This window comes from Aricia agestis, chromosome 5, assembly GCF_905147365.1.
Source record: "Aricia agestis chromosome 5, ilAriAges1.1, whole genome shotgun sequence".
NCBI lineage: Eukaryota > Metazoa > Arthropoda > Insecta > Lepidoptera > Lycaenidae > Aricia > Aricia agestis.
The window spans coordinates 16,406,880-16,434,379 of record NC_056410.1 but is presented as its reverse complement, the minus strand read 5'-3'; the positions used below and the strand labels follow the sequence as shown (position 1 = coordinate 16,434,379).

The 27,500-nt window shown below is 36.0% G+C and overlaps 1 protein-coding gene across 3 annotated transcripts in view; it reads left to right on the top strand.

Annotated features, from left to right (window-relative positions):
- The window catches only part of LOC121727454, a 242,232-nt gene that overhangs the window by 86,425 nt on the left and 128,307 nt on the right, over nucleotides 1-27,500 (top strand). Inside the window, exons 1-2 of one of the 3 annotated variants that reach the window (XM_042115325.1) lie at nucleotides 12,898-13,007; nucleotides 13,763-13,981. The exons of the other annotated variants lie outside the window; for them this stretch is intronic. The gene's annotated coding sequence lies outside the window, so the exon portion shown is untranslated. Of the gene's footprint in view, nucleotides 1-12,897; nucleotides 13,008-13,762; nucleotides 13,982-27,500 lie in introns of those variants that run through there. 3 annotated transcript variants of the gene reach the window in all.

Below are 27,500 nucleotides of genomic sequence, written 5' to 3'. Positions count from 1 at the left end.
TCGTAAATTTGTTCAAAAAATTCATAATAGATGGCGCCGTGCGTCTTCTACATCGCGCTGACGCTTGCTCAAAAGTTTTTCTATAAGAGGTGGTATCATCTTACATTTAAGTCTCGATTTTTTTCGATTGTTATATCTATTCTACGGTATTAAATAACTCAGTACTTTATCTGTGCAGGCAGTGACGTAACCTTAAGACCAAATTTCACCAACGACTGTTAAAGTTAATGCTCGAATTAGTATCACGTTAGCTGTTTCGTTTTTCATATGAATGAAAGAGAAGACAGGATATTTTAACAAGCTGTTAACACTAACAGACGTTGGTGAAATTGGGGCTAAACCTATCAATGATAAATAGTTTATGGGTAAAGTTGTGTAATTGGGGGGCTAAATAAGCTTTAAAATTTGGCATAATATATAAAGTTTAACATACAAAAATGAAGTACTTATTGTTTGCACACTGCACAGCTGTATTGATTTAAGGGGTACCAGGGTTTTTTTATAAAAGCTTTTGACACCAATTTTGTTGACATCGCGCGCTATAAACTGAAGTCCACGCGGACGAAGTCGCGGGCAACAGCTAGTAATAAAATATAAGTTCCCATTGAATAATATACATATTTACGCGTTCTTCGCTGAATCCTCAATTCTTAAATTGAATACAATTATTGACAATATTATATATGGTACTGAGCCTGTTGACTTTTTTGCTGTTTCAGAGTAATTTTCCTATACAATATGTTACGTATACCGTTTACGTATAAATGTGAATGTCTATAAACTGGCAACGTTTTCATTTTTTACATTTCAATGAGGAAAAAATCACCGTCCTTGGTATGAAACTGCGTAAGCAGACTTCGACTGTCCTATTTAAAAATATTTCATTGGAGTAATAAAACACTCTTATCACAAATGCAATGTATTTTTAATAGCACACAACTGTAGCTTTACTTGCTTTTATTTATAGCTAGAACCAATAAGGATAAAAATAATAACTGGATGTATCCCGCTACTTCGGCCCCGCAAAATTGCAAATGGACTATTGTGCTCATCTCTGGGCAGGGGCGCCAAATACCAACTGGCTCCCTCTGGATCGTATCCAACGAAGGACCGCTCGAATTGTTGACTGCCATAGTGTTTCAAACAGCTTGGACCCCATGGAATTAATTCTCTATCGGTTGTATCACGGGGAGTGCTCTGAGGAATTGTTCGGAATCATAGCACCTGCAACTTTTCGCCATCGTCCCACGCGAAAAACATACCATCCTCATCACCTTGATGAGTGGCAGTCTTCCACAGTGCGTTTTTCGCGTAACTTGCTGCCGCGCACTGTGAAACTCTGGAACGAACTGTCACCAGCAGTATTTCCGGACCTATACGACCTGCAAACCTTCAAGAAAAGAGCGTATTCCCTCTTAAAAGGCCGGCAACGCACCTGCAGCTCTTCTGATGTTGCGGGTGTCCATGGGCGACGGTAGTTGCTTACCATCAGGTGACCCGTTTGCTCGTTTGCCCCCTTATTTAATAAAATAAAAAGTCGCTTTCCATCAGGTGACCCGTTTTGCCCCATTATTTAAAAAAAATATGAAAAAACATGGAATATGGACTGTACTATGTACTTATTATCCTGGAAAAATGAGCGGTTCACGCGCGATGAACGAATTTTCGCTCAACGAAGTTGCGGGCGTTATGTAGTAATATTATATATGAACTTTCATCATGTTTTATTAAGGTGACGCCGCGTTAAAATAAAAAACCGTATTGGATATGTTTTAGATTGCTTGTTTTCTATGAGAGGAGCAATGGAACAGCAAAAAATGGAAAGGGTGTAAGCGACAAAATGGTTTTTGTCGCGTAATTTACATACCATAAATATTAAATATATTTCATATAAGCTCTGGGCAAATTAAAGTGTATGCTTGAACCAATTTATGTACAAATTTTGGAAGCTTAAATCACTCCTCTGTTGGCAAAATAGGAATCCCTTTTTTACAGAGGTATTTTTTAATGGCTATTCTGTGTTATAAAAGTTGACCAATCGTGTTATGCTATGGGTAATTCAAAGACAAAGACATGATGAATACTGACAATGAACTTTAATTTCTTAGCTTAGCTTAGCCAAATTATCAAGGCGTCGCCTTAACCTCATTTTTTTGTTTCAGGTATGGAAAAGTCATTGTTGCCATTGATTTGCAAGAAAATGATGCGTGAGTTTACTTTGATACGGTAAGTTACGATTAGACATTTTGCATTTCGCAGATTTAGGGCCTGTGTCACCACTTCCTGATAAGTGCCGAATAGGCTATTCTGTATCCACAACTTAACTTGACAGATCTATAGGCTATTCTGTATCCACAACTTAACTAGACTATCTGGCACCTTATCAGGAAGTGGTGAAACAGGCCCTTACTCTTGTAATCAGTACTCTAGATAACATGATAAGATTTACAGCTTAGGCTGGCTTCTCACGGCGTGTGATATCACAAGCCGCGCCGCGCCGAGCCAGCTATTACGAGCGAGCACGAGCCACAGGCTAGCACGAGCCACCCCTTCTCACGGCGCGTTATATCACAAGCCGCGCCACGCTGACAAACATTCAAGTAAAATTATACTTTATTAACACGATAATAGATATAATTTTTCTCTAAGTCACTACATTAAATAAGTAAATTTTAATGAAATGCAACTTTTTTCACTAGGCAACTAGGTTGCATTTCAATCTATGCCGCTAATTTTATTATATTAAGTTCAATTCCTTTATTTTGATAACAGATGCCGCTGCTTGGCGGCTACATCTCGCTATAGCTAGCACGAAGATATTTGTTATAGGTATAAGGTGAATAACTTCTCTCTTGGTGTTGTAGAATGATCATGCCAGAGCGATTCTAGTCTGGGACTGGTAGTAGTCGTATAGACGGATTTCGTGATGTTGTGCTCGAACAGAAGCGTCATTCTTCCACCAGTACGAGTGGAAACATAATAATAATTATTATTGTGAATTATAAAAGTAGTATAGCATCACGGGGAACTTGGAAGGTTTTGAGCAATTATTATTGTTCGGAATCGTACATCCTGCAAGCTCTCGTCATCATTCCACGCGAAAAACATAAGATCATCAATCCTCATCACTTTGGTGAGTGGCAGTCTTCCACCGTGCATTTTTTGCGTAACATCCTGCCGTGCACTGTAAAATTCAGGAATGAACTGCCACCAGTATTTGAGGACCAATACACGCCATAGGAATTTAGTCCTAGCCCCCAGGGTATCCCACCCTGGGACTTAAATCCCTCTGGCGTGATAATTCTACAACACCAAGAATGAGAATGAGTGTAAGTGAAACAAGTTTCATATTAGTTAATCACCTATAGTAAAAATCTTCGTGCTAGCTATAGCGCGATGTAGCCGCCAAGCAGCTGCATCTGTTATCAAATAAATGAATTACACTTAATTTAATAAAATTAGCGGCGTAGATTGAAATGAAACCTAGTTGCCTAGTAAATAAAGTTGCATTTCATTAAAATTTACTTCTTTAACGAAATGACTTAGAGCAAAATGATATCTATTATCGTGTTAATAAAGTTTCATTTTACTTCATTTTTTGTCGGCGTGGCGCGGCTTGTGATATCACGCGCCGTGAGAAGGGGTGGCTCGTGCCGTGCCTTTGAAGTTACCGACTTTAATCGGATCGGGACGCGCCTGCACGAGCCGCGCCGCGCCACCCCTTCACACGGCGCGTGGCTCGAGCGGGCGCGGCGCGGCTCGTGGTAGCACGCGCCGTGAGAACGCAACCACGCCACCACTTTCTTCGGGCGCGTGGCTCGAGCTGGCGCGTGATATTAAACGCGCCTGCTCGAGCCAGACCGAGCCACCCCTTCACACGGCGCGTGGCTCGAGCGGGCGCGGCGCGGCTTGCGATAATACGCGCCGTGAGAAGGCACCATTATAATCCCGAAAGATCCATAGTAGAATTTAATTTGCATTATTTCAGATTTAGATAACAATTCAGTAACTAAAAAAAGAGAGTATTAATTAGTAACAGAGACAAATGTTAATTACTTAATTGTAATTAAATGAAGATTTTGACTTAAAAGGGAACGCGGGTGCAGAAGAATTTAAATGAATAAACTATTGCCATTGATACAGTAAATCGAGGTAACGTAGTCCTCTGATCCCTCTTTCGAAATATAGCCTATTTAATTATTATTTTCAAAAAGATTTCTTCAGGAAGAGTGATACTATGCCTCTACGTCTTTATTCTATCTTAAGAGGAGTCCACACCGCCCTTTTTTCCATACAAACGTTGTCCCCTGTTTCCTCCCTGGATAATGCTAGTAAAGTTATAATTTTTTTCCTGAATATCTACGGCCACTAATACGATGTCCCTATGTTTTCTTTTTTTTTTTCATAATTTAATTATTAAATAAGATAATATGAACGTTCAGAAACCCAAAGAAATGGCCAGATTTTCCGCTGGGTTCAAACGTCTAGAAAACAGATTTGGCAAGATTATACAAAAAAAAAAAGCAAAACATAGGAACACAGCTCAAGCCTTTTTTTAATCTTTAATGAAAAAAGTATTTAAATCGGTTAAGTTTTGGAGAAGGAATCGTTGATTTTCTGGATTTTCTGCAGTTGTCTCTATCGCGTTCTGCGGTATAGGCTTGAGGTAAGAGAGACAGCTATAGATATTACACGTACTTTTTTTCATTTCTCTAGCCCTTGGTGTATCCTCTTAAAGATCATTCGTTTTATGGTCAGTGGACTGACTGGGTACGGGGCATTCATTTTTTGCGATTTTGAAGGGTCGTATTTTTTTATTTATTAGTAAATTTAGAAAAAATCGAACGTAGAGGCATAGCCTTTACCAGATCCCAATATTGTATAAAAAATCATTTGCCTAGACGCATTGTCCAGGGAGAAAACAGGGGAATACGTTTGTATGGAAAAACAGTGTTAGCGATATATTATCTGTCAAACACTTCATTAAATTGAAGTTTGATCATAATTAACTAAATAAACTTCATGACGCTGCTGGGGCGCTTGATAAAAATCACAAAAATGGATATTTCAGCGCTGCTACTTTTACAGCGAGCATTGCATAATGCATGTACAGGGGACCTATACACATTACACACCCTAAAGTAATATCACTTAGTTTTGTTACACCCCTGTTTACCAGACTGGTGGCTTAGATAGCCGTCGTTGTTATAACTATATATAGTTTGAATTTTTGTATAAAAAATAATGATAAAAAATGCAACATTCTAGTCCATCCCTTTTATATCCCTTTTTACTTGTAAGTTGTAACAATAAGCTTACAACTTACAAGTAAATATAGCTTTAAAGGAGCTATATATAGAATATAGCTTTTAAGGAGTTAAAAATAAGAAAACATTAACAAAACCATGAAGATGATCACGTTTTAATGTAAACAGATACTTAATACGTCTTATGTTAAGAGTGCTAATTAAAGGATCACACTATCGTTTGTGTTACTTGTTATCACAAACGAAGACTGAGTGGATGAAGCGGGTAAGTAACAGTTTGAAAATGTCGCTTTTTCGGTTAAATGGAAGCTCTCGGACCTGGAAAGTGATTTGAAAAATAAAATGTGTATTCTATGTATAGCTAGATATATTAGGTAAGTTACAAGGTTTGTTTAAATTATAAGGGAAATATGAGTAATTGCTGTATTGCAAAATATCAGTTACCCGGTTCATCCACATGTCTTCAAACGTCACCATAATCCACCCGTGACTTATAATATTGACGATCGTGAAGCGACTGTTGCGAATCTTGTTAGAGCCATCCTATGCTAATTTATTTGTTTGTAGATCTAGAATTGTTTATACTTTTGTATTATATTGTATGGTTTCTAATGTAAGGACCTTTTAAACTAGTTTTTTATGGATTTGTGCAAGAATTAATCATGTTATCGTGTTAACCAGCCCGAAGTTATTATTCGAAATCTACTCTATACTTAAGAATAATTTCAAAAAATAGTTTCATGATCTTACACATTAATATTTAATATTTCAAATGTGAAATATTTTTTGGTGTTAATATTAAATTGTGCAAAGAATCGGTCAGATTTCCGAGAAAACGTTTCAAGCATAATATTAGCTGGCTTGTGGTTATGGTGATGTTTGTTACGGCGGAAATACTCATACATGACATGGCATATTATTTATTTTGAGATGAGGTGAACAGAATAAAAATGCCTTGTCATTACTGTACTAACGTTACGATCCTACTTCTTATTTTTGATTCTTTTCTACCACTCTACGTCGTATTGATATTTACATACAATTTTTCAGATATATTTATTGTCTTTCTTACAAAATTGTCGAACTGTGTTTTGACCACGTCTAAGTAGGATGGAAGAGTTAAGGGTCCCAGACATTAAATGGTCTGGCTGAGGCTGTCTGATAGTCATTGACCGTCTACACAAAATCTATAAAATCGTCGGGGGAACTGTGAGTATGTGGTCTTTCCGATTAACTGCCAGGCAACGGCGCGGCCTGCCGGCGAACTGTTAGTGTGTAAACCCTTTAGACTGGCCATAGACGGACCGCAAGTTGCAGTCGGGAGTCGGGAGCGACTGCTCCGTGCGGTCCGTGTATTGCGGATAATATGAATTTAGTATGAAAACTGCTGATCGCTGTGCGGCGACCGCATCTTGCAGTCGGTTTCGACTGCAAGATGCAGTTCGTGATCCGTCTATGGCCGGCCTTATACCTACTCCGACAAATTTAGTACATTTACCAGTATTTTGTTATAGGTAACATTATGTAGTAAGTATACATTTAAATTTTTATGTTTTTTTCAAGCATATTATTTGTTATTTTCCTTGCATTTTATTATCTGTTTGATAAAAAATTTACTTATCATGTTCATTAAGGTTGCACTTAATTTTATTTTACATTTGTGGCTAACCTCAGGGTTTCTCAGCCACCAATGTAAAATTAAGTCAACCTAAGTTGAAGTCGTATTGACAAGAAATTGTGGAAAAAAATGATATTATATTATAATAATCGGTCAAGTGCGAGTCGTACTCGCGTTTCGCGCACGAAGGGTTCCGCGAACGCGAACCGCGAAAGTATGCAAAAAAAGTGTGTTTTGTATGGGAGCCTCCTTAAATACGTATCTTATATATTTAAACGAGCAATTCTTGTATATATATATATATATATATATATATATATATATATATATATATATATATATATATATATATATATATATATATAATATATATATATATACATAATTGGAATCTCGGAATCGGCTCCAACGATTCTCGTGAAATTTAGTATTTTGTGAAAATTTCAAGTGCCTACCTGTTACCATTACTGATATAGAGCATAAGAATCGGCCAAGTGCGAGTTGGACTCGCGCAGGAAGGGTTCCGTACCATTATAGAGCAAACATTGGTAAAAAATGTGTTAAATTTACTATGCCGAATGTTAAGTCCACTAGCACAATTAATATTAAAATTGGTATAGATAATTTAAACTTAGTGGATTCTACAATGTTTTTAGGTCTTACGCTTGACCGTAAATTGCAGTGGGGACCTCACATTTCTAACATAGCTAAGAAACTTAGTGCTGCCGTTTTTGCTATTAGGAAAGTAAGGCTTTTGACGAACATTGAAACAGCACGTATGGTTTATTTTAGCTACTTCCACAGTATCATGTCTTATGGTTTATTATTATGGGGTAGTGCAGCTGACATTCAGACAATATTTATTCTGCAAAAACGAGCAATACGTGCCATATATCGACTAGGACCCAGAGATTATTTGAGAGAAAAATTTAAAGATATAAATATTTTGACAATTGCATCTCAGTTTATTTTTGACAATATCATGTACATTAGAAAAAACATTCACAATTATGACCAAAAAGCTGATATTCACCCTTTCAATACCAGAAATAAGAACAAGTTAGCTAGTAACTATTCACGGCTTCATAAAGTACAAAATTCATTTGTGGGACTCGGCATACGTTTTTATAATAGACTAGCTGTCCCGGTGAACTTCGTGTCACTTAAAAACCTTCCCTGGACTTCTATGAATATTTTAAGACTAAAATTAGCCCAATCCGTTCAGCCGTTCTCGAGTTTTGCGCTTAGCAACACATTCAGCGACTCATTTTTATATTATAGATTGCCTGCTGAGATTCTAGACTTACCATTTACTAAGTTTAAGGGATGTATCAAAAATCAATTATTGAATAAAGGTTATTACACGACAAATGAATATTTTAATGACATTCAACCATGGAAATGATTAGGTTTTGATTATATTTTGTAATGTTAGTTCTAATTATTGTTAAATGTTAATTTTAATTATTTTTATTACTATTTTTGCTCTACTTTATCTGACATCAATTATAATATTTATGACATTCACGATTAATAATTATTTGATAATTTGTTTTTTAATTTTGGACATTATAATTTATTAAAGTATGATATTAAATAATAATTATGACTTATTTTTATGACAATATGGTAAAATATTATGTTGTAATTGGTAACAGATAATAATAATCTGTGACATGAATGTAATTTGTATATCTACTTATTAGTTATTAGGTTTTGTGATAATAATTTAGCGAATATATTATGTACTACAATTAATTTATATTACAATGTTTTTGACGTTCATAAGTGTTACTGTGTGACCTATGTGAATAAATGACTTTGATTTGATTTTGATTTGATTAACTTAAGTGAAGTAAAAAAAAGCTTACTAGTTACTCTAAAAATATAACCAAGTATTTCGTGACTTAGTTACATAATAAATATGTACAATATGCTCACATAGGTATTTAATAAAATATAGCCTAACCACGAAGTGAGTCACAAAACTTCTAAAAGTCAACATATTTAGTAATTTGGGCCTAGCTATGCTTAATTATTATAACGGCAATTAGGTAATAATTACTAAAATAAATTAATATTGATATTTTAATATCATGTAAAATTAATTATTTAACTAAGCTTAAAAGTTAAAACACTTTAAAAGCATTGGCTAATGAGTCAGAGAACTCGGATATAATAAAGGATATTCAGAAATAGATAGTGACAAATACTGTCTCATCTCGCGGCTTAGGTTTTTTTGTGTACAAACAGTTCAAAGCAAAGCTCCGCAGAGTCTGTATCCATACTAATATTATACATGCGTCTGTATATCTGTCTGTAAACTCTTCACGCCCGAACCGCTCAACTGATTTTACTGTTTGTTATGGAGATACTTTGATTCCCGGGAAAGCACATAAGATACATTTCCTCCCGAAAAAATGTACGCTTCCCGCGCGATGAACTAATTTTGGCGCAACGGAGATGCGAGCATCAACTAGTATAGTTATAATAATATAAACATATACAGGATGTAACAAAAATAAGTGATAATACTTTAGGGTGTGTACGTGTTCCTTGTAGAGAGTTCACTGTGAAAGTAGCAGCGCTGAGAGACCAAAAAATTTTTTCACTTTTGTATGGGCAAGGGCCCGAGCGTCACGAGTTTTCCCATACCAAAGTGAAAAAAAATTTGGTCTTTCAGCGCTGCTACTTTCACAGTGAACTCTGTACAAGGAACACGTACACACCCTAAAGTATTACTCTTATCACTTATTTTTGTTACATCCTGTATAGCATCCAGAATAGTCATCACACTCATCAGTAGTATTAAATTGTTTTTTACTCTATGATCAGAGTTCATAAACTATTCGATTGAGTCTAAAGTTCGTATGCCTTCCTCCTAATTTATATCTCTGATTAACATACTTTAGCATAATGACAAAAGTTTGAGCACTTATGTTATTTTTAGGGTTCCGTATCCAAAGGGTAAAAATGGGACCCTATTATTGAGACTTCGATATCTGTCCGTTTGTCTGTCCGTCTGCATGTCTGTCTCCAGGCTGTATCTCAAGAAACGCTTCAGCTAGGCTTCTGAATTTTTCACAGATTATATTTTGTATTTCTATTGTCGCTACAACAACAAATACTAAAAACAAAATAAAATTAATATTTAAGGGGAGCTCCCATACAACAAACGTGATTTTTTGGCTTTTTTTGCTCGCTATCAATAATGGCAACAAGTAGGGACATGAAATTTTTTTTATGCCTTAATTATTATATGCAATTTAATAATTAATAATAATATTAAAATAAAATAAAAAATTTAGGGGGCTACCATACAAAAAACACAATTTTTTGTCTACTTTCACTCTATACCGGTATGGAACCCTTCGTGCTCGAGTTCGACTCGGACTTGGCCAATTTTTTTAGCTGCCAAGCTCTTTTAGCCAAGCTGTACGTAGTAACTATTTATTAATCTATGTTTATGGTTGAACAAAATATGTAACTGCGAATTGACGTTTCTTATTTGGACTACTGAGTCAATGTCATTGCCCTTGATTTAAAATATTAGTACTGATTACCGATTATGTAGGTACTTAAGCTTGAGTCAGAACATAATAAGTAATAACTAATATTATTTAGCGTATCCTCTATAGTCTATACCTTAACTGTAACCTTTAAAGTATTTTAATACGAGCTTAAAATATCATGACGGATGAATCATTAGCCTTTAACAGGCTGTATAATGTACTAAACTCGTTTATCGCGTGGGAACCGTACATTTTTTCGGAACAAAAAGTATCCTATGTCCTTTCCCGGGACTCAAAGCCAAATTTTAGGAAAATCGGTTCAGCGGTTAGGGCGTGAAGAGGTGACAGACAGACACACTTTCGCATTTATAATATTAGTATGGAAGTATGGATATGCAATGATTCTTGTGTCTTTATTTGTGTCATCATAAGACTACTAAAATAGTCTATGCTCTTCTTTCAGATACCTAATAAAGTGAAAATATAACAATAGTAGTTGCCCTGACTTCGTCCATGTGACATAATAAAAAAAGATGAATAATTTTGGTCGCTTTTTCCACATTTTCCACTGATTCTTCGCAACTTTTGGTCGGACATATCACATAAATCCTTCCTCATAGACCTTCCATAAATGGACTATTTAACACAAACGTGTTTTTCTATTCCTGAAGTCTGCAGTTCCTGAGATTGGCTCAATCAAACTCTTCACCTTTATAATATTATAGTATCGATAAGGACGGCCACTCATTTGCGTTCGATTGTTATCATCAAGAAATAAGTTCATTTGCGATAGATCGAAACGATGTATCGTAATTGAGCTGCTAACCTTATGCTTTAATAATAATAATATTATGAGTATGTTACGTAATTACCTACATAAACGTTAACAACTTGTTTTCACTAAATAAACCTCGGATTAAATGTAGAGATAAGTGTATTTTCCAGAAACCTTTCTGAGTACTACACAAGGAACGATTTAGACATTTATTATATTTACAAGATACAATATTATGATTGACGAAGTAAATATAATCGTTTTTTTAGGATTCCGTACCCAAAGGGTAAAACGGGACCCTATTATTGAGACTTCGTGCGCGAGTCCAACTCGCACTTGTCCGATGTTTTTCTAACTTAAGTGGGATTTGAGAATAAATACAAAATTGGGACATAAAAATATTATTATATTAGCAAAAAACGCAATGCAATGTTTTAATAGGTTATAGGGATAAGAGAGATAATAAATAATCTATTATAGGGATAGATTTATTTCCCGTTCTTTCCGGGGGCCAGAAGTCAAAACCAAATTATTATCACAAAACAATGACAATTGTACAGGGTGTTACAAAAATAAGTGATAATACTTTAGGGTGTGTACGTGTCCCTTGTAGAGAATTTTTTTTTTCACTTTTGTATGGGCAAGGGCCCGAGCGTCACGAGTTTCCCCATACAAAAGTCAAAAAATATTTTCGTCTTGCAGCGCTGCTACTTTCACAGTGAACTCTCTACAGGGTGTAACAAAAACAAGTGATAATACTTTAGGGTCTGTACGTGTTCCTTGTAGAGAGTTCACTGTGAAAGTAGCAGCGCTGAAAGACCAAATTTTTTTTTCACTTTTGTATGGGGAAACTTGTGACGCTCGGGCCGTTGCCCATACAAAAGTAAAAAAAAAATTCGTTTTTCAGCGCTGCTACTTTCACAGTGAACTCTCTACAAGGAACACGTACAGACCCTAAAGTATTATCACTTGTTTCTGTTACATCCTGTATAAAGAACACGTACACACCCTAAAGTATTATCACTTATTTTTGTTACACATTGTATATTAACTTAAAATGATTTACTTGCATCATATCACGCCATATGGCTATGAACTAGAAACAACCTTGTTGTAAATAAAATTACTTGTGAAGGGACACTTAAAGGCACATTTAAAAATGTTAATAATAGATAAGAATTCCTAGATGACCTAGACCAGATGGAGAATAAACATATTGTTGTTGACTTAGGTGTCATAAAACAACATAATATTTTTCGAACAATGTATTTTATTTCCTGTTTTATTCAGTTACTAAAACGAGACGAAACGACTTCAAACTCTTATTTACTTAATAAAAAGTTCATAAGATATTATGTGAAAAAACTTTTAGAATGTCTAAATATATAAAATATATTTCTAGGTTATTTTATGAACCAGAAGTATATGTTTTATTAAATCGCAAATCCAAGATTGGCAAGAAAACCTAAACTAACTAGGTATCTATGACTCTACGTAGCACGCCTTTGTTACAGCAGTTTTTGTTTACATCTTTATCTACAGCCAAAATGCTCGATAAAACATTGACGTACAACGCTACGTTTGTCACGTAACAATGAAACTGATAGCCGACGAAACCGTCGATGGACGCGCACGAGATTTTCCGTCGAGCCTTCGACCTGCGAAAATGTAAACAATGAAGGCGCGAGGACCTAGCACGGCGCCCTGCGGCACTCGAGCCTCGCACGCCGCGCCGACCGCTCGCCTCGCAGGTACATTATACTCGTGTCGTGTTATCGTTCGGATAGCTTACACGTTCAGTGATAACCGTGATCTTGACATTGACGCGACAACCTGTGAGTTTCAGAGATTTGTTCGAATCTGCTATTGTTCTAGGATTGTTATGGTGGAGATTAGGAAAACGAATCCGTTCATTGTTTCGGCGAGTTAGCGTTTTATGCGTTTAAAATTCACATTAAACAGTAAAATATGTACTAAATTACTTTTCATTCGGATTTTATTTTTAAGGTTAATATTGAATAGTTACTGTAGTTACATCATACATGATATTACAACAACTCTGTTTGTAAGAATTCGCACAAACCCTTCGCCAATTGACGGATCATGTGACGAGTCACGAGGACATTACAGCTTAGGTACTAGAACGTACTAAGTTGCCCACGATCGCATAACGAGCAATTTTCTTTCATTTCCTCGAACTTGGCCTTGCTTTAATTAAACTATTACAAGCAAATTACCACGGTAATATTCATTATTTTCTCGGAAGTGAATAGATTTCCTCGATCTCGATAAAGTGCTGCAGTCCATAAAAGATTGTACACGCCGGACGAATTCGAATAAGAGTGGGAATAAACGAGTTTTAATTCTCAGTTATACTAAAGTTTCATGAATAATAATTTATCTCGTAATTACAATGATGATAATTAGAATAAAGAACCGCGATGAAAACGTGACCGAATACGAAAATTTTGATACAATTTTTGGTAGCATTTTGAGCTTAGATAGATTAGAATTGTAATCAAAAAAACGCAGCCCGTTTTAGATGCTTAAAACGCTAAATTACACGACAATTTTATTTCGGTTATTTTAGATTCGTAATTGATGGCCGTTGCCGGAATAAAAACTGTCGCTACGGTGCGGTGAATTCGACAAAAAGTTGACAAAAGGCCGACCGACTGGAGTGCTGTGCTTGTGACCGATGTGCCTGTATCTGTGATTATTTACATTCGTGCGAAAACCCTGGAGGTCGACACGTATGAGGTGTCAGTTGTCGAGGAGCTGACAACAGATGTCGTTTATCTCGAAGACGGTAAGTAAAACATCATCCAAATATACAAGGGTAATTGTTCAGCTGGGTTGCAATAGCCACGATTAAGGTGACGCCGCGTTAAAGTATCTCTCTCATAGGAAACAAGAAATGGAAAGGGCGTAAGCGACAAAATTTTTTTTTTCACGTAATTTAAAAGCCATAAATATATTTCATATAAGCTATGGGCAAATTAAAGTGTATGCTTGAACCAATCTATACAGTACAAATTTTGGAAGCTTAAATCACTCTCCTCTGATGGCAAAATAGGAATCCCTTTTTTACAGAGGTCTTATTGATTGATTATTATTCTATGTTAAAAGTTGACCAATCGTGTTAGGCTATGGGTAATTCAAAGACAAAGACATGATGAGTACTGACAATGAACTTTAGTTTCTTAGCTTTAGTCATTGCTGAGAAAAATCGATATCGCTACAGCCAAATTATCAAGGCATCGCCCTAATTTTCCTGGAGTCTCTCCAAAAGAGTAGAGAGCGATGGATTTAAGTCAGTAAGCCCCAAAGACTATGGGCTGCCGAGTATGTAAAAAGCATTACCCCCACTAAAGAGGGTTAACGTAAAAAAACGATAACCTACGCAAATTATATGGCATAATTTACCCTGCTAATATAATATGTCTATTGACATCATTAAAATCACACTTATAGCTAAGGTGGAAAAATCATACGTAAAGATAAAATAAAAAACCTCTGCTTTTATCTTTATCGTCTGGTAAAAATCCTATTGTACTAGGTTTGGAATAGGCTTATTATAGGCATGTTGTTAAATTTTCTATAGCGCCTAAACACCATACTACTGTACTCTATCATAGTAATGTTACCAGTGAAAATTTCAGAACAAGTTTGACTTATTAATATTATAATCTTAACAATTCAAGATTACAAACCAGTTTACTGACCTTGTGCCTTCAAACATCTGTAGAATTTGTACCCCAAATTAAATAGTAATCAAAAATCCTGATTGTTTTTTGCTATCCTACTGATTTCAATACATTTTATAGCACAAAAAGTATAAATCCGTTCAAAGTATAGTCATACAAACGCAAAATGCTATAAGATTATGCTATACGGAAGATTATATGTCACAAAAAACACGCAGTTAAACTTATTAATTTCGCGTCAAAAATTTTTTACTTCCTTGTCAGTTGTGACAAAATATCTCACATTAAGATGGATCTTATCTCGATATTGTAATTTTTAGAATTTGAAATATCAAATTTTAAAACATAAAAACTAATACGATGGGCCAAAATCGCGGTCACACGTGTATATACTATACATATAATATATAATATTACGATTGTCACCTTAGTTTTTAACAAAAATTGGGATGACGAAAAAGTTTTTTCTAGTATAGTTTCATTCTTAAGGGCCAAAAATGTGTTATATTATCATAATCGGTTTATTTATTTATTTATTAATAAAGTACAACCATATCGCATACACTTTTTACTTAAAACTAATATAACATTTTGTATTAGGTATACTTATCTAATTCACACGACAACTACGGTGTACATAGCATTAATAACAATATGTAATTATTATTCAATAAATATATACATAAGTCTACCCTAGCCAAAAAAATTGTATTAATTGAATATTTTCTGATGAAAATTAATTGTTATTGATTATAATTATGATCTAACATTGTAGTCTAAGAAAATTAGTTTCAAAATCATTGATCGGACCAAAATTTATTCGTGGGAGAGCCATTGGAGACAGGGCTTTTATTATTTTTTGATTATTTTTTATTTATATAATTTTATTTATATAATTTCAATTAAGGTTTCATTGAAAGGCCAGCTACGCAGGAGTAATTTTATAGTACCCAAGTGTGTGCGCAGTACACAAGAGCACTCTCTATTCCTTTACTCTCATAACCTAGTGAGACGGAAGATCGACACGACCGGCGAGAGATCAGGCGCAGGACTGACTTTTTACATGCCCATCGGACGCATGGATCATCCTACTTGTCAGACAATCAGGTGATCAGCCTGCATTGTCCTAACCAAACTTGGAAATAACATGTTTCCAACGCGGGAATCGAACCCATGACCTACGAGTCAAGAGCCGCGCTCTATTTTACCACTAGACTACGGAGGCGTTAGGCGTTATCTACTAAGTAGGTGTGACAAGGCCCTAATAATGTGTGGAAAGGTATAGAGGTAATCAACAACTTGAAATTGTAGGATTAGTCCTATCTAGAGTGTTTGTATCAATGCAAGTGCACAGATATCTAACGGCAGATAGTACCTGATAAATACGGTACTTATTAGATGATATAACATATTAAAGTACTGTACAATGTATATCTAATATCAAGTTTAATGAAAAAACTATAGAGATCTCGATGCTAAGTTTCTTAAGTACGAGACTACGACCAACATTTTCAGTATCAATAGGCAATGATAAATAAAGAATGTCATAAAATATTAAGTCAATGAAAATAACATACTTAAAAGTTAAAAGCTTTTATTTAACTTGCTCTGTATGTATGTAAGTATGTATGTTGCGGTGGAATTATTTTTCAGTACACGATGCATCTGTTAGCTCATAATACCTTCGATCGTGGATTCTTGGAAATCTATTGTTATTCTATTGTGTCTCGCTCACCGGTGAGCTTATGGGGCTTGATGGGTTAATAGGCTATTTTTTAATGTAAAATTCGAAAAATAAATTTATATTCTTAAAAAAACATTGTATAAATAATAATTTATACCACGTTTTTTTACATAATAATGTATTGATCTAAATACTACAAGCGATTAGTAAATAGTTACGTTCAAGCTTCATTTTCTTACAATCTGTAAGGTCCGCAATTAGGTACAAGGTACTGCTAGTTGCTACAGATTACTATATCTACAGTTTCTAAGTATACATTTTTCTTCCTTTAAAATTATCTGAGATTAAATGAGATTTTCCTTATTAGTTATTAGGGTTGCCAGTTGGCACATTTATCACATTATTAAATTTATTTGTCAGAAGCTTAAAAATAATATAACGTGAGACTCGGATAATATTATAATCAATTATTATACAACAAGGTAAGTAATTAAAAGAATACATTTTATTTTGAATTAATTAAAGTTTAAAACAATATTCAACACTTCATTAAACTTTATAGCTGTATTAATAAAACCTTCGATTAAAAACAAGACTTTTAATTGAACTTTACACTATGAATTATTTCTTTTTTCGTACTTTTCTGTCTTACGATTAAAATTCTTATCAAACCGTTTTTCCTACTTACGACTTCGATCGGATCGGAATACATAAAATGGCGATCGAACTTGGTTCGAGTGTAGACCACGAACATAGTGCGCTTCGAACCAAGTTCGATCGTGGATAGTATGGTTCACTGGACATTATTGTAACTATTACTGATATTAATAATAATAACACTGTCCTGTCCGGCGGACTATGCTTCACACTAAAGAACTTGGTTCGTAGCGCATCCACGCAAACAAACGATTCGGATACATGTAGATGGATGGATAAAATATGAGCCTTTTTGGGTCCGTTTTTATAAAATCAGCACCACATCGAAATGTGTTAACGCAGTTGAGGTGGACCGTGGACGGTTTGGAGTTCGGTGCGGTCGTCTGTTGTGTAGAGCTCACCGTGCGATTCGTGGTTCGGTCCGAACTAAGTTTGATCGTCTGTTTGAAGTTTAAGAGGAGTCCACACCGCCCTTTTTTCCATACAAACGTTGTCCCCTGTTTCCTCCCTGGATAATGCTAGTAGAGTTATAATTTTTTTCCTGAATATCTACGGCCACTAATACAATGTCCCTATGTTTTCTTTTTTTTCATAATTTAATTATTAAATAAGATATGAACGTTCAAAAACCCAAAAAAATGGCCAGATTTTCCGCTGTGTTCAAACGTCCAGAAAACAGATTTGGCTAGATTATACAAAAAAAAAGCAAAACATAGGAACACAGCTCAATCCTTTTTTTAATCTTTAATGAAAAAACTACTTAAATCGGTTAAGTTTTGGAGAAGGAATCAGGGGACAACGAATCGTTGATTTTCTGGATTTTCTGCAGTTGTCTCTATCGCGTTCTGCGGTATAGGCTTGAGGTAAGGGAGACAGCTATAGATATTACAAGTACTTTTTTTTCATTTCTCTAGCCCCTGGTGTATCCTCTTAAGGATGCATTCCCGCGTGTACGGTGTACGAGTACGGTCAGGTCGACATGCGATCAGTCCGATCGGATCGGCCAACCCGTGTGAAAAAATCCTTTAGCCTACTCTCGTAGCAGGCTCTACGGCTTTGCATTGTAAACATAAATCTGCGTACAATTTATTTTTAGACTAATTATAATATACTTAATTTGTAATCTGTATATAATAGTACATATTTAGCATCTCGTTAGATTCGTTTTAAGATAATGTCTTGCATAACATTATGTTTTTTTGCGTCTCAACTCTGGTTTTTTCATTTGTAATTAGAGCCGGCATTTTTGCCCCCTGGCTCGATGTATTTTTGAAGCAAATTAATTTTATATTATCACAAGAATTTGATTATATTATTACCATATTGTTAGATTCAATATTCACAGCGTGTAGACAAGATGATGGGTAATAAATTCATCACTTGAGACGTCTATAAATATTAAGACATAGAAGCAGATAGATAATTATAGCACACTTGAACATAGATAGACGTTTTCTTATATAATATTATGTTAAGTTAATGGTTTTACTATTTTTGTTGACCTTATAAAAACCTCTCAAAAAGCTTTTAAAAGGCTTTAAAAATATCCTATTTTACACTCTGATTTTCGCATTATTTCTAAATAATAATAATTAATATATATTCAGTAAAATTATAATAAAACTCGCAATTATTGACATTTTAAGAGTTCGCATACTTTAAAAAAATATAATATTATTGGCATTCATAGTAGGTATTTTGAAACAAATATCTAAGTGACAAAAACAGGACGACTGCCACAGAATATATTAGACAAGCGACTGCCAACGATGGTGTACCTTCTCATAGATTACCAAAAATTAAATTCAATGAAAGCCGTACTAAATCAAATTTTCAGAAAACAGCTATCTAATTTTACTACTTTGACGACCTCTGTGGATCAATGGTTAAAAGTGTGTGGCAGCTCAAGCCAGGGGTTGCAGGTTCGAATCCCGCTGACGGAACAAAAAAGTTTTCAATGTTCCTGGGTCATATCTTCTATATATATAATATACTAGCTGTTACCCGCGACTTCGTCCGCATCAACAAAATGTGATAAATTGGATAACAAAGACAGAAAATTTTCTACTCTATTACAAAGACAGCAGTAGCCTGTTTGTATGTCCGTCTCTAGGCTGTATTTCCAGAACCGCGCTAGCTAGATAGTTGGCATTTTTATAAACTACGTTTTTCTATATTTTCATAAACTACGTAACGTAAATATTTGAAGGAAGCTTCCATACAATCAATGCCTTTATTCACGGATTTTTATGCACTTTTCACCAATCGACAAAATGATTCCTCGGGAGGTTCAGGCATATAATTTGTCGAGTTTCTATGTGCATTTGAGTAAAAAATATTAACATATTTTGTCAGAGGTGTCGGAAAAAATTAAGCCATCTTTTGACGAAAACGCTGCCTAAGCCCTATGAGATGTGACATAACAAAATAATACAGGGAGGAAATATTCCCCTTTTCTAGATCTACAAAAAAAACGCTCGCTATAGAATATTATTTTCTTCCTTGTAGGTGAACTTGCTAAGCTTATTATAGATTTCAGAAAATTGGTTATTGTATAATGCGGTAAATTGCACATAGAACCTACGCTGCCGCTGAACTTAACTGGTACAGACTAAAAAAATATGAAGATTGATCAAAGAAATAGTTGAGGTGTCTATCCAGGAGTTCCAATCAGATCACCACTTTCGTAAGCATGGTACCAAATTCAGGTTATACCCTATACAGCATCAAAAGAATTTTGAAAATCAGTCAACAAACGGAGGAATAATAATAAAGGCACGCGTTTTGAAGTAAAAGACTATGAGAAATACCGTTAATAAGGTCCATAATGTGACGATGCATGGCATAATTATAATGATGATGATGATGAATAATATAATTGATACATCATATTAGGTAATATGCTTTTAGTTGTTGAAACAGCACCGAAATTCCCGAACATATTATATCAGTCTATAAGTATTCAAAGTTCTAAGCAGCACCTTCGGAACCAGGGTATACTTCAGTGCAAATTCTTATTTTTTGGTAGTGTATGCTTGAATTCCTTCTCAAAAAATTAAAATCACGCTATGTTTCCATATAAATTTCAAGGAGTCCCTCGATTTCTCATGGATTACATCATCAGATCACCACTTTTATGAACATGGTATCTAATTTGGACTATATCTTATGCAACAACAGAAGAATTTTGAAAATCGGTCCACAAACGGTGGAGTAAAATACATAGGTAAAACATAAAAAAAGTAAAAAATATCCTCCTCCTTTTTGAAAGTCGGTTAAAAAGTAGCCTAAGTTACTCCTTGTTACATCAGCTATCTGCCAATAAAAGTCCCGTTAAAATCGGTCCAGCCATTTCGGAGATTAGCGGGAACAAACAGACAGACATACAGACAGACAAAAATTTTAAAAATTGTTATTTTGGTGTATGTACCGTCTAAATATTCATATGCATGTAGTAAAAAACGGTTATTTCAATATTACAAACAGACACTCCAATTTTATTTATATGTATAGATATAACTCAAAGGTATGAGTTATATCTATACATATAAATAAAATTGGACTGACATGGTAATCTATCAACGCACAGCCTAAACCACTGGATCGATCGGGCTGAAATTTGGCATGCAAGTATATGTCAGTCTGGCCCCGTGCGCTGCTAAGTAAATACTTAGCAGTGCACGGGGCCAGACTGACGTGGTGTGAAGCGTCCATAGATATTACTATTATAGATACTAGTGATCGCAAAATGGTCGAAATTCGACCTTAATTATCGACGCTCCATAGATATTTATATTATTATAATTTTGACAGCCCTAGATAAAAAAGGCTTTTGCTATAGGTAAGCAGTAATACAGTTAGCCTTGTACGAATAAAATATTTAAGTACAATCGAGAGCGCCGCGTGACCTTGTCAATAGATACGAGGCGTCTTATCAACTGCATTTATTTAGTTTCCACGTCTTTTCGTGTGTCGTCTTATCTTTTTTGTCATCTGACTCTATCTTTTCGCGTCAGATACGCGAAAAAGATAGAGCCGTCATGTTAGTATGTTGAAATAAGAATAGTGCATTATGTATGTACAATTTTAAGTTACAGCATTGTAAATTTTATTTTAAAATATTAATTTTTTATCTTGCTTTTTTTTGTAAAAAAGTGGGACCCCGTGCGAGTTTCTTACGCCGGTTCTTCTCGCCGGGATAGTTCCCGAACCGGTGGTAGGCACCGTAGTATCAACATTCTGAAAGTATTTTCTTAAAATCTACTCAGAAATAAAACAATTTTTATTTATTTATTTATTATTTATCATAGATGCTTTGTACAGCTGATGCTGCATAATCCTAAGTAAGATTTTAAAGAGGTAGAGAGAGATGTGTGTATGTAATTATTACAAACTTCATATTATTATTCAAATTACTACATATTTTGTCACGCGTTGTTGCGCAGGGATTCATTTATCGCGCGGGTATACCGTACATTTTTCTGGGATAAAAATTATCCTGTGTCCTTGCCTGGGACTCAAAGTATCTCCATACCAAATTTCATCGCAATCGGTTTAGAGGTTTAAGCGTTCAGAGGTAACAGATAGACAAACAGACACACTTTCGCATTCATAATATTGGTATGAATTGATATTTGCAAAATTCTAGCATAACGTTATATGCAATTTTATCATTCGAGCTGTATCGTTATATAAGCAAAAAATACGTAGCCAAGATAATTACTATTTTATTATAGTTAAAACGGTGGTAGGCACCACTATAATAGTTTATATACTTTTATGCTAAGTACTCCCATACGGTTTTGCTGGATTGTTTTACTCCGAATCGAAGGAAATGACATATTTGACATATATTTAATTCCATCGAGCCGGCTCGAAGCGAGCCTTCGAGCTGTCAGTTTTTGCAGTCCACACGGTGGTTATTGCTCGATTTGGAGTAAAACTATCGAGCAAAACCGTATGTGAGTACTTAGCACTATACCAACTTCGATTGACTGTGACTAAGCTGAACACTAAGCTTTTTTGACTATCGTGTGACAAGTACGGAATCAACAATTTACGTAATGGTATTACATAAGACAACAGTCGCGCCCTGTCCTTGGCGGAGCTGCCGTCATCACCGAACCCGCACCCCATTTCACCGACCTTTACGTTTTGTTTCACAGACTAATGGACAAGGGCGTCGCCAAGGGGGGGGCAGGGAGGGGCAGCTGCCCCCCCCCCCCCCTAGAGATTCTAAAAAAGTTGCCAAATATAATGCAAACAACGACCACTATAATATTAAAATCTGGTAATTTAAAAAAAACTCAACTTGTCAACTCCCTCCCCCCCCCCCTGCGCCATCTGCTGGCGACGCCCTTGCTAATGGATTATATATATTACTGCAATGTTTTCACGCTAGAGGCGGCACCAGCATAGACAGTAATAAAATGTTTTGTTCGACGTTTGACAACGTTTCTGTGAATACATGACGTGTGCATCATGTCGGATTATTGTATAAAGTTAATATACCTAGCGGAATAGAGCAACAATCTCGAGCTGTCAAACGTAACTAAAATTGGTTTTCATCTGTGTGAAAAATATGTATAAGTACTTATACACTTACACAAGCATGATTGAACATGAATTCTATGAGATTAAATTGTCAACGTGCGGCACGTGCTGACTGGACGTCAAAAAAAAGAGTGCTGCTGTCATGTATCACACGTCTCTTTTTACCACGCAGTGTTACTGATAGTGACATCTCGCTTGCTCAGGCCTTTGTTTCTCTATTCCGCTAGGTATATTAACTTTATGGATTATTGACTGTATACGAAAGTAGCACCCTCTGATCTGACCTTTGCGTTATAACTTATAACTATTCTCTATTGACATAAGATGGAAATATAATGATGTTAGTATAGAAAGCTAGTAAGTATATTTGACGCGGCAAAAGTTGTGGGAATATCGACTCTGTAGTGAATAAAGTGCTATCTGCAGGACAGGCTTTCTGCAGATATAGTTGCAAAACTTCTGAAAAATTCCGAATAATTCCGGAATACTTCTGGGAAAGTTTCTTTAAATTTGAATTATTCAAAATGAATTTAATAAAAAAAATAATATGAATTTTTATTTATGCTGAAAAATCGTATTTTGCATCAATCATCGATCGCCGCCGCGCATAGAGCGTCGCCCGCCGGCCGCTATCACCGCTTCGCACGCGCCGACTGCCACGGCGAAATATTCGACGGAAACATTCGATTGCGGGGTACGAATCTTTCCGCGGGGTGAGGGAAAACTTCTCCGGGGAGCATCTCCCTTCCGCACCGCCGTCGCCCGCTCGTACGGGCGAGCGAGTCGTGCGAGCGGGCGACGGCGGCGCGGAAGGGAGATGCTCCCCGGAGAAGTTTTCCCTCACCCCGCGGAAAGATTCGTACCCCGCAATCGAATGTTTCCGTCGAATATTTCGCCGGAATAATTCAATGGAAATATACGTGTTTGTTTGTGGTTTGTGGTGGTTGAGTGAATTATTTGTTCAGTGGCACATTACGTACTTAAGTAAAATATAAATTATTTATCTATACCTACTTCTAGGTTTAATATTATAAATGTGAAAGTGCGTCTGTTTGCCTGTCTGTCTGTTACCTCTTCACGCTCGAACCGCTGAACCGATTTTGCTGAAAATTTACATGGAAATACTTTGAGTTCCGAGAAAGGACATAGGATAGTTTTTATCCCGGAAAAATGTACGGTTCCGGCGCGATAAACGAATTTTGGCGCAACGGAGTTGCGGGCGTCATCTAGTTTTATTATAAATTAGTAATGGCCAATGGGATTTATTAATCTATACTTACCTACTTATTACTTACTTATGTCCATACTATCCATACTAATATATCCTATTGTAAGTAAATCAGAATAAAAACCATAAAAAATAAACGAACTCATATGATTAGGTATTATCAAAGAAAAGTAACAAGCCGTTACCAGCCGCTATTTATCGCTAGTAATGATAATAAGCCAAAAAAGCCGTTTCTCGCCGCTTGGCTAATAAAGTTAGTAACCGGCATCACATATTCTTAGATACACAACTAAAGATAAATAGTTTACAACTTCCAAGCGCAATTTTCCTCGTTTTTTTTTTGACAGTTGAAATATTCCCAAAGTTTCGGAATATTTCGGAATACTTCCGAAGTATTCGACGGGAATAATTCGGAATCTTTCCCGCCAGACTTTATTCTACGGATGAGACGATATACTTTCAGAAAAGAACCTCCAAATTAAAAAAAAAACTTTAGACAGACTGTTTTAGGATTGTGCGTGAAAGATGTTGGCCTATTTTGGGATATTACACTACAGAATTCACAAAAAAAAAATAAGGGACCTTGAATACCAGAGTAGTCGCAAGTGCGATACTACTTTTCCAGCCATATTATACGTTTCAAATTCAAACCAGGATTTTACACAATATAATAATAACGATTCTTGACAAAGATTTTATTTTTAGTTTGTTCATTATATTTACTTGTTGTAAAGATTACATTCTTGAACCGAGAGTATGAATAATAATTGTCTACAAATTTTAGTAAATATGGGTATGTAAATTTGTATTATTTTTCCATACACTTTTGAGTTTAAGATGTTTTTCTTACATCATACACATTAATATTCAGAACGGTGCTAAGAAGCCAGTGATTTCTATAGAACAAAAGATACTATAGCTGTTTATATCTACATGATTATTATCACTTCCATACATTATAAATTCGAGAGTGTGTGTGTCTGTTTTGCTTTTTTTTTTGCTCAAGTTTCAGATCCAATTCCGATAGAGTATGCCGTATGGTATTAACAATATAATATTTTAACACAAAAAATAGCCTGATTGTCCGACAAAAAGGATGTTCTATGCGTTGTGTCACCTCTTTAAATAGGCCAGTGCATTCGCCAATGCGCTTGCCACTACCCTTGTGAGTAATCCACACATTGGAAGATCGTTCAGTATGCTTTGGTTCAGGCCAATGTGCGGAAGGATTCTAAATAGATGTCGAGTCGCTAACAGCTGCAGCTGTATATTTTTCACAGCTTATAATTACTTTGTAAATGTGTGTAAGAAAAGGGTTATAATATTATAAAAGGGGTATTCTCGAAATAAAAAAGTAAAAGGCGTGAAAATGAAAGAAACAAACAAATGAACTAACATTTATAATATTAAGTAAAATATTAATTACATCGTTATGAAAATAGCATTTCCAAGAACATTATTCTTAGCACTTTTAATACTTAAAACATTTTTATTTTTTTGGTTCACACGCAGTTTTCACTCTGATAGAGCTCAATAAATTTTAATGTTTCCTTGTTACTCATATTGCTCGCCATTTCGTCAAGTTAAGTGTTAATTCGCCGCAGTAAGAAAACGTGCACTCTTGATCGCTGCTCCGGCCAAACTGATCGCGCGGCTAATGTGTGGATGGAGCGCAAAGCTTGCGACAATTAGTAATTAGTATCCTTTGATGTTTTCGATACCGCGCGGCAAGCTCGCAAGCGCGCCGACGAACGTTCAAATACTTACCGCCAATGCGCCAACGCCCGTTCTACACATTGGACCAGTGCTGGGCGCTTGCCAACGCGTTTGCCTATGTGTAATGCTAGCATTGGATGGGCTTGTAAAAATTCGGCCCCGCGCTTGATCCACTAGTCGTATCTGTCAACCACTCACCCCTCGACTCCCACAGAGAGAGTCAAGGAACAAAGAAGCCCTTGTGTATTGTGCAAATATAAAATTTCTGCAAGTTGTCTTGGTTTTAATGAAGCTGGCCACCGTCACCGAAACCGGTGTGGTCATTTCTAAGCGGATATATTTATGCGGTAAAGTGAGTGAGTGAGCAGTGACATTGTTAGAGCTCGTGATCTGTGATGCGTGATGGATCGGCGAGTGTTTATGATTTAGCACATGACGAGGAATTTTCCGTGTCTTTATCGCGAATGAAGGCTTTCAAAATGTTTTTATTATCAGGAAGACAATTTGCTGTCGTCTGCTGTCTTTGGAGTCTATGAGATTGTTTTATCAGACTTTGTAATGTTAGGTATACAGGCATGTAGTAAGTTAGTGTTAGTATTTTTATACCTACATGAATAAAGACTCTGGCTATGCTGGTTACTTGGCAACGTCGCCAGTCGGTCGCCAGGTGAGTTACCCGTCATACATCTCCAATCTCCATAGAACTAGTTTAGTTGGCGACGCCGCTGGCCACGTCGCCATGGCATCCCGGTGAGGTTTAATCTTTCGATCGTGGTAAAACCAGACACAATAGCTTATGTATTGTTATCGCGGCCGCATGTGCCCGTTTGGAAGTTGAAGCAATAATGGGCTATATGCGCTATGGCCCTACATGTCATGGCGCTTGCGATGCGTTCAAATCTCTAATCTAATAAATTTTATGGTTTTCAGAGTTCGTATAGATTGTAGGTATGTCTATTGTCTATGTCTTCTCTCTTAAGATTTCAACCGCTGAAGATATTTAGATCTTTGGTATACAGATACTTTTAAGTCCCGGGAATTAACATTTCCGGAAATTTTTGACGTGGGAGAGCCATGCTTCGGCACGAATGGGCCGGCTCGACCGGAGAAATACCACGTCCTCACAGAAAACCGGCGTGAAACAGCGCTTGCGCTGTGTTTCGCCGAGTGAGTGAGTTTGCCGGAGGCCCAATCCCCTACCCTATTCCCTTCTCTATCCTCCCTTATTCCGTTCCCTTTCCATCCCTACCTTCCCCTATTCCCTCTTAAAAGGCTGGCAACGCACCTGCAGCTCTTCTGATGCTGCGAGTGTCCATGGGCGACGGAAGTTGCTTTCCATCAGGTGACCCGTTTGCTCGTTTGCCCCCTTATTTCATAAAAAAAAAAAAACATTAAACAGTTTTTTATTAAGTACAGAAAAATGTAGAGTTTGCAAGTATGGGACAACCCATTTCACAAGAAATGGGTTACAAGTATCGTGTAGTGTAGGACTTTGTTCGTGTAGACTGTAGTGACTTTATTCCTACAAAGTCAACGAGAAATTCAGTGTTAGATTTTGCTAAACCTGTTTTAGTTATATCTAGGTGAGGGCACGATAGCCATGATTCAAAGAAATATTAGGTCATAGTCACTTTTTGCTCCAAGTATGTCTAATAGTTCTTACAAACTTATTACATACTCATTAATCTTACTACGGAGTACGGTTATAAAATGTAAAAGTTTGTGATGAATGTTTGTTACCCTTTCACATCAAGACTAAACGGATTTTGATAAAATTTAGTCT